Below are 13146 nucleotides of genomic sequence, written 5' to 3' on the forward strand. Positions count from 1 at the left end.
TATGCTATCTTAGATGCAAAAAGACCATAGACAGGCTCACTTAAGGTAGAGATTGACCTTTGTCAAGGAAGCTACAGGCCAAGGACATGACTACAGGCCATGACTTGCTTTTAGTTAGGAATTTTTATGTTCATACCATCCTATGTGGTTAATTTCTGTCTCTGAGATTGTAAGGCCCACTATGCTGTCCTCCCCTGAGCTTTTCAGGTTTAGTATGTTGCCCCTTTTTCATTTACATTTCCCTCTTTTGGTCGTAAATCAATCCAAAGGATGCATTAATGACCAACCGTTTAGTTGGATAATGTGGTCCCACCGTGCTAAGAAGGCTCATTCCTAGGAATTCTTAGTGTCATCCTTTGTCTTCCTGAAATGATGGGCGACTGGGAATGAGACAAGACCAAGACCTTGGATGGTAGTCAAGACCAAATTGGTTTTCAAAAGGAAAAGCTAAATGGGAGGCAATCAAGTCTTATGGGCCTTCACTAAGTAAGAAACATACTGGATCATTTCTAACCTATAACTGTCATCCAAGTTTTGCTGTTGAACTTTTCAGGGTTTTGCATGTAGTAGACCATTTACTTATAGTTTGAGGCTACACCATACACCTCTTTAGTATATCTGGCCAGGAGGGGGTTCTCATTTACTGGTTTATTATTGTTTATTATTTTAATATGGCCCGTCTACTTCCCATTGGAAGCACTCAAGTGTCATTTGTTATTAATCTGATTTCTGCTAATTGTGCAATTGGGAACTGTAACTTGAAGGTTTAATCAGGGCCAAGGCTCTAAGAACACAATGATGTAAATTACAATTACCATCTAAAAAATGTCCAGAGGTCAGGAGGACAGTAAGTTTCATAAGTAAATTTCCTGTACCTTAGCAGCCATTATAGAGGGCCATTTTTTTTTATAGCCTCTTCAGTTTTCATCTGAATTAATATAGTCAGTAATCTTTGTTGGGTTAGGGGGTAAGCATGTTCCGTAATTGTGTTCTAGTATTTATAGATAAAATTCCTTTCTCAGTGTTTCTTTTGCATTAACCTACAGCTTCACTTGTCCTCAGTTTGTCTCCTTTTCCTCATTCAGAAATAATCAACTTATTAGGACAAATTACTTCCTTTTAACTTCTCTCAAAACACACACACATCCCTTTTCTTCCTTCTACAATAACATTCTTTCTAAATTTCAAAAGAGAAACCATAAATATAGTATTATTGATAATATAAAAGTTATCTTATATACCTTCAGCAATTATTAACAGTTGGGCTATATAAGTACAAGGTTCGAGAGAAGCCCAAAGAACAAGTGTAACTATCATTATGACTAATACTATTAGCAGACAGTAAAGACAATCAAACAAATGGTTGCTTTAAGTTCAATATCAGTTATGTAGGCATGCAAGCCTTTCCAGTGTCTTGGGAGGGCTGTCTGCCCCTCATGTCGGTGGCTTCTCATCCTCGAAGAGTCTTGGACGCTCACTGTAGGTGGAGGCGAGTGTCAGATGGGCAGATAGTTAGGCACCTTTTTTTTTTAATGAGAAGCATGAATCCTTGAGTTAAGACCTTTCAGTTTAGCTGCACATAAATTACTTAGTAATACGTGATAAGTCCCAATGAGGTTGGAGAGAGTCTTTAACTGATGTCTTGTCCAATGGATGAAATCTCCTGGTTTTGAGTTGTGGTCTTTGAAGTTTTCATCTCCTGGGAGCACACAGCGAAATGAATCAGTTACTAATTTATCAGTTTATTTAAACTGGTTGATAAGTCCTTGATAATAATGCAGAATGTCTCCTTTTAGTAAGGTTGGTTTATATGTCCCTTCATCCAGATGCATAGGGTGAACTAATGAATAATGAAGAGAAAGCCTATGTTTGCTAAAAGGAGTAAATCTCAGGTTGAGAAGCACTATAGGGAGAGCTTTTGGCCAAGGGAGATTAAAAGCTTCTGAAAATTTATCTAGTTAAGTTTTTTTTTTTTCCAATTTTTATAAGAGTTTATTTGAGCCAAACTGACAACATATGCCAGGGAGCGAGATCTCAAGTGCTCCTCTATCTAGTTAAGTTTTTTTGTTTGTTTGTTTTAAAGATTTTATTGGGGAAGAGGAGCAGGATTTTATTGGGGAACAGTGTGTACTTCCAGGACTTTCTTCCAAGTCAAATTGTTGTCCTTTCAATCTTAGTTGTAGAGTGTGCCGTTCAGCTTCAAGTTGTTGTCCTTTCAGTGTTAGTTGTGGAGGGCACAGCTCAACTCGAGGTTCAGATGCCGCAGCTAGTTGCAGGGGGCGCAGCTCACCATCCCTTGCAGGAATTGAACCGGCAACCTTGTGGTTGAGAGGCCACACTCCAACCAGCTGAGCCATCCTGGAGCTCAGCGGCAGCTCAGCTCAAGGTGCTGTGTTCAATCTTAGTTGCAGGGGGCTCTGCCCACCATCCCTTGCGGGACTCAAGGAATCGAACTGGCAACCCTGTGGTTGAGAGCCCACTGGCCCATGTGGGAATCGAACCAGCAGCCTTTGGAGTTAGGACCACAGAGCTCCAACCGCCTGAGCCACCGGGCTGCCCTATAGTTAAGTTTTAATTGTACCATTTGAACATTCCACCAATCCAGAGGACGGGTGATAAGCACAATGAAAATGCTGTACAATAGGCCAGATATTACAAATGGATTGCATTGTTTTCCCAGTGAAATGAGTTCCTCAGTCACTATGTAACTCACAGGGAATTCCACAATTGGGGATTATTTTTTCGAGTACTAATTTACCTACTGTTAAGGCTGTTGCTCTCCTGCAAGGGAATGTCTCAACCCAGTGAGACAACATGCAAATCATGACTAACATATATTTGTGTCCTTGAGATGGTGGCATTTGGATAAAATCCAATTACCATACCTCAAATGGACCTAAACGAATGGGGATATCCTTCAAACGTATGGAGTGATTTTCCAGGGTTATATTTTAGACAGATAGAACATGTGCTGTATACTTGATGAGCTACAATAGAAGAAGGTTTTCAGTAATATTCTTTACTCCACAAAATTATCTTTTCAAGACCCTCTGTACATGTTGAAGTATATGTAATTTAGCCCCTATAGGTAAGATTGGTTTTGATTAGGTCCAAGCCATATCTGTTTGTCTGGGTCAAAGTTTCCCCTTTTTTTGTTGCCATATTGTATTCTTCTATAGCTGTTCATTGGAATTATAAGAGAGTCTTTTACTGATTTACTAGGGAGAAGAAACATTCTCAGATCTGGATAATTTGGCAGGTTATTGCTGCTTGTGTAGCTGCAAATAATTAATTAAATTATTTCCTTTGGCTTCCATGGTGGCAGCTTTAGCATGTCCTGGAATTTTGATAATTGCTAATTGTTTCAGTTGCTGTATGACATCTAATAATTCTGCAACCTGTTTTCCATTCTTTGTGGGCTGCTGTGAGGAAGGTAAGAAGCTTCACTGCTCCCACAACATTCTGGAAGTTGCGAGCTACCCCAGAGGTATACCAACTATCAGTATAAATATTGGCTATTTGATCTTTGGCTGATTGTCAAGCTCCTATTAGAACAATTAGCTCAGCTTGTTTGGCAGATCTTATTCAGGTAAAAAAGAACCTTCAATTTATGTTCACCATGGAAGTTATTACATATCCAGCTTCGTGTTGTCCCTTGTTTATCTTTCAGATAAGATCCATCTGTAAACCCAATTAAGTCAGCATTATCAATAAGAGTTTCCTGTGAATCTTTCCTAGGAACAAGAAGGTGGTCAGTAAGCAAAACACAATTGTGGATGTCTTCATCCTGCAAAGAAGGTAGCAAAGTTGCTGGATTAAGACTGTTATATCAAGTTAATATTAGGCGTAGAAAGCACGAGTACTTCATAAGAAGCCAGTTGACTGACAGAAGTGTTAAGTGTGATGAGAGTTCAGTGGAGAGGCAACAGAAGGAGTAACATAAGGAAAAGAGCAACCATAGCTATTTCTTCTGTTTGTGTGCATCACATGATTGTAGCAGAGATGGCTGTCATGCAGGGAGAGAGCCCTGTAACTACTGAGTTTAATTGTCTGGAGCTTCTTCAGCTCATTTCTCGTCAGGGTTTCTTTGAATTGGATGAGGTTAATCTGATTTTAGTAAACCATATAGAGGCTGGGCTATTAATGAAAAATTTGGAACCCAGTTGTGATAGTATCCAGTCAGATCCAGGGATCCTCCAAGCTGTTTTTGTTTTTGGAAGAGGAAAGGATATCATTCCTCTAAGTCTTTCAGGGTTAATTAATAGCCTATCTTTAGATATTAAATAACCAAGATATTTTACTTGGGGTAAACAGAATCGAAGCTTGTCCATTGAGACCCTATGACCCTTTATGGCTAGCTATTGTAATAGGTAAATTGTGTCCTTTTGGGAGTCTCATATATCCTAGAGCATAAGAGTAAACCATCCACGTATTGGATTAATTTCTGGGAAATTCAATATCATTCAAATCAGCTTTTAGTATCTGAGAGAAATAGGTGAGATCCTTGTACAGTCCCTGGACAGTACATTACTGTCCAAGTAAACCCAGGTGGAAAAGCAAAGAGATGTTTCCTGTCCTTTTTTTTTTTTACAGGAATGTTGAAAAAAGCACTACATAAATCTATCACTGAAAAATATTGGCAGCATAAACAGGAATAGCTGATAACAGGGAATGTGAATTTTGAACCACAGGATATAGCTAGCTATGAGATCCTGTCCAAATCTCCATCCTTTCCCTTTGGGTTTCTTTACTGGAAAGATAGGAGAATTACAGGGGCTTATATATGGAATTATAAGCCCCCTCTTTTGAAAAGTAATATTGTAGAATGGGCTAATTCCAGCCAGTGCATCAGACCTTAAAGGATATTGGCAGATATTAGGTAGAGGCAAAGTGTTGTCCATGGTTATGTTAATAAGAGTGACTGACTTATTCTTGCCAATATCTGTACTGGAAAGCCCTCAAGTTGCATTGGACCACCCTGTAACAAATATTCAGCCAGTGTTAAGATGAGTTTCCTCTCATGTAGTTTCTTTTAAAATCATTATTTTCCCAATTGGTTCAGTATCTGATTCATTTAGTTCTAAATACATTTCACCCTTCAGGGAGAAGGATATGTGGGCGTCATTGGTTTCAAGAAAGTCTCGCTGTATCAGGTGAGTCCAGGCAGATTTGACTAGTAAAAATATATGTTGCCCCTTAACGCTTCCTAGCTGGAGGGGAATAGATTCTGACACTGATTGATTAGATGTCCCTACCATTTGTATAGAAGCTTTACCTCGAGGGAGAGGGCAATTTAGGTAGTATTAAGAACAGGTAAAGTAACCCCAGTATCTACAAGGGCCTTAGAGGTTTCTCCTTTTATGGTCATTTCAGTTGCTTCCCAAGTATTAGTAAGGGGAAATGTCTCCTCAGAGTCCTTGGAGCAGCCCTATGCTTGCTTCTGTTTCTTTTCTTTTTCTTAATCCCATTTCAGTTTTCTACAATCCTTCTTAAGGTGACCTGACTTTTTACAATAAATCAGAGTCTTCTACAAGAATTTCCCCAGCAAACCTTATTTAGTAATAGTGTGCTTTGCTCTCTCTCAGAAACCAGTAGGTGTGTTGATTGAAATAGGTCAGAATAACCAGGATCATATGTTCTAACAGTTAATTCAAATTCCTTTGAGAACTCATCAGGCTCCTGGAAAGGGTTGGGGGAATCTAGTAGATTCCTTAGGTCTGTTTGTATACAACTGCTGGTTCCCCTCTGCCTGAGACTGGCTTTTCTCCAAAAGGAGCTGCCAGAATTTCTGGGTTGTTTTTTCCTTGGTCTGTCCTGGTCTGGTTTTCTATTGAGTGTTCTCTAGCTCAGTGGGGAGCTGCATAGAGGTGTAGGAGAGGGAGAAGCAGAAGGAAAGGAGAGTGAGTCTGGACAACTTGAAGGAAAGAAGGGGCACAATGGGACAGTTGGAGAAGAAGGAGAAGTGGGGTGTTGGCATTGAGCAGCTTCAGAAACCGTCCTTAGTTCAAGGATAGTCTCTAAAATTTTCTTAGTATCTTCCTGGAGAGAAGAACGTCTCTCTGTGCTCCATTTCAGAGGCTTTTTTCTATTTGCCCATTCATTTGGTTTGATTTTAAAGCCAGCTTTTTCTAATTGAGCACACAAAAAATTAATTTAGATGTCAAAAGAGCTCCATTTTGGCCATCTTAAGTTACTATCACTTCCAGTTAAATCTTTCCATTTCCATAAGTACTTGGAAGTAAAGGCTCCCTAGGAACTGTATGTCTGCAGGAGTGTTCATGGGGCTGGGGGCTGGGAGCTTACCGGCCTTGGAGGCACGATTTCCCATGTTAAGTTTTAGTTTTCTTTTGAGAACTGCAGAGTCTGAACAAATACCTAGTAATATTGTGTCATGGGTTGAAGTGTGCGGCTTACCGTTGAGCTCCAAGGGGCCGTCACCTCCCACGTCTCTTCAACCCTCTTACTTGCCTCAGTTTCTCTCCCCGGCTGTCTAGTACAACCATTAGGACTTGGAGCGCTAAGTAACCAGCCTTTATGTGCGCGTCCCCAGAGAAGTCAATTATTTAACTACAGCTGTGTTGGAATTCCCTATGGGGCCATTGCTGGTTTTGAGGAGTACCCTAGTCACCTAACAATACCCAATATTCGAGCTGGAGGGAGTAAATGCCCCTTATCTTTGGAGCTGAACAGGTTCAGACTCTCATTTATCCAGCAAAAGATTTTGTTCAGACTCGCAGTAAGCAATTCCAATTGAAAAGCCAAAATTAAAAACCAGCCACCCATTTTTTCCCCCTTCTGTCCCTGAGTTATTTTAATTCTTGTCCTTAGTCTGGGTTATCTCAACCCTTAATCTTTAATGCCACCTGGAGGATTTTTTTAAAAAACAGCTCAAATAAAGTCAGGGTCTCCTTTCTTAAAACAGGGAGGTTCAGAATTCCAAGAAAAACTTACCCAAGTTCACCCAATGCGAAGTGGGGAACTGGTGGGACACAGTGGCCCCTGCTGGTACCTGGCACCGTATGCAGGTCTGCAGGGTGGTCCTAGGTGGGCTTCTTTGGAATCCTGCCAACTGCACCCACCAAGTAAATGTTTACGTAAGAAAAGTCCAAATCTGTAGAGAACTTTAATGAATTTATTTGAGCCAAACTGACAATAATTGCCAGGAAGCAAAATCTCAACAGATTAAGAAAATGCTCCGGAGAATGGCCGTTTTGCAGCTTATTTAATACATTATTTTATACAGAAGGAGGGATACATGATATCCATTGGTGGTAGATTAATGGGGTGGGAGAAAGCAAAGTGGGGACTGGATAAAAAGTAAAATGGAGAGACACATAGTTCTTTTACATTTGTGGGTACAGGATAGTTAATAATTAACATTTTATAGCACACAGAGATGATATTGGGGAACGAGATAACAAAGAGGGGTTTTGTGGTCTCCTGTTCTGGTGGGGTGAGTTGTGCCCTGACGGGTCCAGAAAAAGGGATTACTGACATTCCAAGGGTATGTTATCTTAGATGCAAGAAAGACCACAGACAGGCTCACTTAAGGTAAAGAATGACCTTTGTCAGGGAAGCTACAGGCCTAGGACGTGACTCCCGGTCATGACCCGCTTTTAGTTAGGAGTTTTATGTTCAGACCATCCTATTGTTGCTGGAGAGCAGGGGCTGTTGGTAAATGTCACAGGAACGAATTCCAGCACATAACAAATTAAGCCACACAAACAATGCCAGGCAAGCAGAGGATTTTTTAAAAAATGGAAAGAGAATACACTCCCAAAATGTGTGAGTAGACAGGCCCAGAAGGAGAGGAACTGCTCCAAAGAACAAAGAAGTTTAGGATTATATTGAATGAGGGCGTGAAATATTCAGGGGTGGTGTCACGGGTATTCCCAGGTGGGTCCTCGCTGACCACTTCTTTTGTGGGGCAGTGGGATTCCCTTGTTTTTACTTGGCCTTGTTGGAACTGTCATGGCGGCACAGGGGGTAGAGATTTCTCCCTTCCCACAATGCTAATAGTATTATAATCTATTACAATTAGCTGTAGCTGCACATTTTCTTAAGAATGATTTTATCTCCTCTTTTCTTTGTTGTCTTCACTTTCTCTTTCCCTTCCTCCTGCTCTCTCCCACAGGCCCTGGGCTTTCTGCCCATGGTAACACTGCATGGTTAATTTCTGTCTCTGAGTTTGTAGAGCCCCCCCCCCCCCCTTGCTGGCCTCCCCTGAGCTTGTAAGATTTAGTAGGTGACTTGTTTTTTTGGTCCACATACATATGGGGTATTGGTGGAGGAATATTTCTAAACGTGGGAGTAGCCAGTACAAAGGCCCTGAGGCAGGAGCTTGTCTTGCTTTGTTCCAGGAATAGCAGGATCAGATGGTTTAGCAGAGTGGGTGAGGGTGAGGAGTATGAGGCTAGGTTGAAAGGTAGTGGGGGTGGGGCAGACCCTGCAGTGTCCTCTAGGTCAGTGCAAGGAATTTCAGCTTTTACTCTAAGTACAAGGAAATCCCCTGGAGGGATTTCCTCATCTGACTTCCCCTTTAAAAGAATTCCTCTGGCTTTTATGTTGAGAAGAGACTTTAGGGGTGAGAGCAAAAGCCAGGGGGTCACTTAGGAGATTATTTTAGTAACAAAGGTGAAACGTCCTGTGGTGGTTTGGGCCATTGGTGTAGTGGAGGTACGGACAAGTGGTTGGGTGCTGGATGTATTTTGAATTTAAAACGGACAGGATTTGCTGGACATTTACATATGATTTAAAAGGAGATGATTCTTATCAAGGATGCCATCCAAGATTCCCCCCCAGTGGAAGGAAGGAGTTGCCATTTACTAAGGTGGGAAAAGCAAGTGAGGGGCAGAATATTGGGAACTCAGTTGTAGACAAGTTAATATTTGAGATGCATATTAAATATCCGACAGATGTTGATTGAGCACGTGGGTCTGTAAGTGTGGAGCTTGGGAGCTGCTGGCTGTACGTGGTGTGTCTGCTGGACTAAGGGAGATCACCAAGGAATGAACACAGACAGGGAAGCAGAGATACAGCCAGGAGCTGAGCCACAGCCACTCCAGCACGCAGAGGTTTGGGAACTAGCTGGCTCTTGTGAAGGACTCTAAGAAAGAGCTGGCAGGAGGGTGGGAGGAAAACCTGGAGGGTGGGTACATGGAGGCTGACCTGGGGGCAAGGACAGCTCCCTGGGCAATGAGAGGGAAGGCACTCAGGCAGGTGGTGATTGAGATGTTTGCAAGTTCTTTTCCGATTGCTTCTGTCGTGCGGGAGACCCTGCTCGCTGCACCATTTGTCAGGCTGGACTGCCTGCGGGATCTCAGCTCCCGCTCCCCACACAAGAACGCAGGATATGGTGAGGCCAAAACGGAACACCCACGGAGCCATAGGTAGGGGAGTCATACCACTATAGTCTCACTGGAGGCTGGACCCACTGGACGCGCGACCTGCCGTCCGCCTTTTCGCCAACCGATCGACGACTCTCCTCCACTCTCCTCGACTCTGTTCCTCTACTCTCCTCGGCTCTCCTTGACAATCCTCGGCAGTCCTTGGCTCTCCTCGGTAGCTGTAGCAGTTATACTAGCGGCCAATCGGCCAACCTGCCACAGCTGACGGCCAATCAGCCACAGCCGACGGCCACCCCCCACCCCAGCCAGCACCTTTCCACGTGAGGCCGAGAGCCTATAAACTACTTTCTGGGGCTCTGTCCCCACAGCTTCTTTTTATTTTTATTTTTTATTAGTTTCAGGTGTACAAAGCAATGTAATAGTTAGACATTTTTATGCCTCACAAAGTGATAACCTCCCTCCCCCAATCTACTACCCCTCTGACATCTCACAGAGCCATTACATTTCCACTGTCTCTATTCCTTATGTTGTAGTCCGCTTCCTGTGAATATATATATATATATATATATATATATATATATATATATTTATAGTTGACATTCATTTTGCTTCTATTTCAGTCGACAGGGAGCAGGCTCATCGGTGCCGATTGAGGGGGGCAGGGAGTGGAGGTCTGAGGCTGGGAGGTGAGGGATCTTGGAATCTTGGGATCTTGGGATCGTTGTCCAGGAGAGTAAGGAGAACTAGGCAGAGACGGCTGGACTGCGGGTGTCAGCAGGGCCTGCCCCGGGTTAGTGGTTGTGATTCAGCGTGGCCGGCCAGCCTGCATGTATTTTGTCTCCTTGTTCAGCTGCAGGGAGACAGATTTGGAGGCTCTTGGAACCTGGCGAATACCAGTGTTGGAGTTGTGCCAGGTGGTCCCCAGGGGAGGACGGCAGCCAGGGAGGTGGAAGGTATATATAGGTACTTAACTGGAATCAAAGCACTGGCTTTTACACTTTGATGAGCTCAGTGTTTCTCTTTGTGACCCTGTCCAGTCTCTTTATAATTTAGAACCATTATAATTTCTTTTTTCCCCCACTCTAGGCTGTTCAGCCAAGTGCAGTTTTATTGAAGAACACTCCCTCCAGTGAGCTTGCCCAGGTTTTCTTTGTTTGTTTGTCTCCTGTTAATACACTAGTATAAAACGCATGCAGAGCTACCTGTTTCAGCTCTGAAGTCCCCAGCTCCTGGGGGTGAGGAGCAGCCGGCCAGACCTTCAGACCCACCAGTCCTTCCTGGCAAGTCTTCCAAGGTAACTGGCCTGCAGCAGCCCCTCCCTCACCCCAGCATCTCAGTTTGAATGTTTTTTTTAGCATTTTAATACTGTCCTCTAATTGTTTCCTAACTTGCTGACAAGCTCCTGAGGGCAGAAAGTGTTTCTGGTATCTTCTTTTGTGCACAGCACTTAACTATTTGTCTCTCAGGCTCTAAATTATACTCATTTATTAATATTCTGCCCCCATTGTGAAGGATGGGCCATTCTTACTGCTCGTGTTCTCTGTACGGGAACCTTCTGGGCCACTGCTTCCCAGCATGCAGCTTGGTGTCAGGTTCTGCATCCTGACCAGTCACAGGATCCTGGGATCCTCTGCCTGTCCTGGGAGGACTGACCCAGTGTTGTTTCTGAGAAGCCCCACCCAGTGTGAGCCTCTAGCCGGGCTGAGTGGGTAATCTTTGTGAATGTTGAAATATTTGAACCAATTGTCCCTCCTCCAAATAGGGTCCTTTGTCCTGGAGGCTCATGGAAACATGAGCTGCCCATCTGCCTTTGGGCCCAGGCTTCTCAGGTTGCAACAGGATTGTTTAGGACACCAAAGGCATTTTTATTTTTATATAGGAAAGATCCACAGAGACTGGGAAGGTGGGTAGGAGATAAACAAGGTGAATTTTATTTTGGAAAATAGCTGATAAGATTTGCACCTGTGGGAGGCAGAATACTTTAGTGCAAGGAGACACTTGAAGAGCTATAGTTCTAGGAGTAATATGTAAAAGACTAATGGAGTTTGCCCTTGCATCGGGATAAGAGGGACAAAAGCACCGTGAAATTCTAGGCAGAAAGCTCACTCTGATCTGTCTGTAGTTCAACCCAGCAAGTATTTATTTCCCGTGTGATATTTGTTCATTACCTTGTTAGGTCTGTGGGCAGATAAGACCTAAGAACCTTGTCTTCCAGCAGCTTACAGGGTTTCCTGGTGCTGAGTGCATGCTAAGCAATAGCGATAAGTAGGGCCTGATCTGAGTGCAGCCTCGGTGGGGGGAGAAGACTTGTCCTCAATATCGATGGAAGGCTGCCAGCCTGCAACCTTGGCATAAGTGATAAGGGAGGGAGCCCTGCAGGGTGGAGGAGCCTCCAAGAGAGGCAGGACTTAAAGGATAAGGAGGATTAGATGGGGGGGTGGTGGTGGAAACTTGGGGGTCAGGTGTGAGGAAAAGGGAAGGTGCCAGAAAGAGGAGTTTGGACTTGACTCTCTAGCCTGGGAAAGGGCTCCTGCCCTGGTTGTTTCCCAGGATTCTATGCGAACGAAGGAGAATCCACCATTTCCACCCCAGATATGCCCCCCCCCCCATCTCTGCCAAACCAGAAATGGCATTGTCATCCTCAGGTGCTGTGCGTCACCTGCTGTGATCACGATCGCTGAGCCTGGAAGACACCCGCATTTGTTTAATCCCACTCCACCATTGATTGTTTTGCTCCTTTTAACCCTATAGTCCTCCCTCCTCCGAGTCTTCTTTCTTGTACTTGCCCGAACTGAATTTCTCAACCATAAATAAAATCATGTACGTCCTCTGCTTAAAAACTCCTGATGATTCTCCACTGTCCACAGGACAAACTCTAAACTTCATGTCCTTTGTAACCTGGCCACAGCCTCCTCCTAGCTGTGTTCTGGGTCCGAATGACCATTTAGGAGACATAAAAGTATTTTACAGTTAAGTATTTCAATCTTCATACTCATGGTGCCAACAGGACAGACTATTCCAAGGCACTTGCAATGTACGGTGCCAGCATTCTGTCCTTACTGCTTACTGACCACTCATAGCTAGAGCACAGAAGAGCCATTTATATTTATAATGATCTTGTAGCACCAAGGAAAAGTTGAAACATGCATAGTAACTCATATTTTAAAAGGCAACTGAAAGATAAAGGACACCTTTGGGCAGGATTTCCACCGAATATGGCAAATATATATATATTTTTTAAAAATCTGGTGCTTAAAGAGATAAGCCTCAGGTATCTGGAAAACCCACTTAGGATGCCCAGTAAAGGAAATGTGAGGTGGGCAACAAGCATACATAGGTCCCGACAGGTCCCATCAGGACGCTGGAAGGCCACGGGTAAGCCAGCAAGAGTTGAGTGATTGCAAAAAAGAAATCACACACATACCAGGCTCATCTCTGCTGGCTTCTGCAGGGGGTTGGGGCCCAAGGCCCTTAGCATCAAACATCCTTTTTTGAGGGTGCGGGGGTCACTGATTTGAATGGCATTTCTTGCAAATGGAGGCAGGTTCTTTTTTGGCTGAGCACATGGAAGATAGGAAGCCAACCCAGACACATTTTGAAGTTGGCTATCTTGAGTGTGTTTCAGAAGTGGGAGAAAACAAGTGGTCACAGAGTAAATGAGAGGGAGAAGAATGACAAGTCTCCAGGGGCCTGTGGTGAATGGATCAGTGGGGCCCTCAAAGAGCAGATCTCTTGGTGAGGAGTTCTTGGAGGCAGTGATGGCAGTTTTCATGGGGAGCAAGGGTCGTTGTGGGCAACC

At 43.6% G+C, this 13146-nt stretch overlaps 1 protein-coding gene across 4 annotated transcripts in view; it reads left to right on the plus strand.

Moving 5' to 3' along the window:
* The window catches only part of ATP7B (ATPase copper transporting beta), a 90889-nt gene that overhangs the window by 16050 nt on the left and 61693 nt on the right, over window positions 1-13146 (plus strand). The window lies entirely within an intron of this gene.

The sequence above is a fragment of the Rhinolophus sinicus genome, linkage group LG04 (assembly GCF_036562045.2).
Source record: "Rhinolophus sinicus isolate RSC01 linkage group LG04, ASM3656204v1, whole genome shotgun sequence".
Taxonomy (NCBI): Eukaryota; Metazoa; Chordata; class Mammalia; order Chiroptera; family Rhinolophidae; genus Rhinolophus; species Rhinolophus sinicus.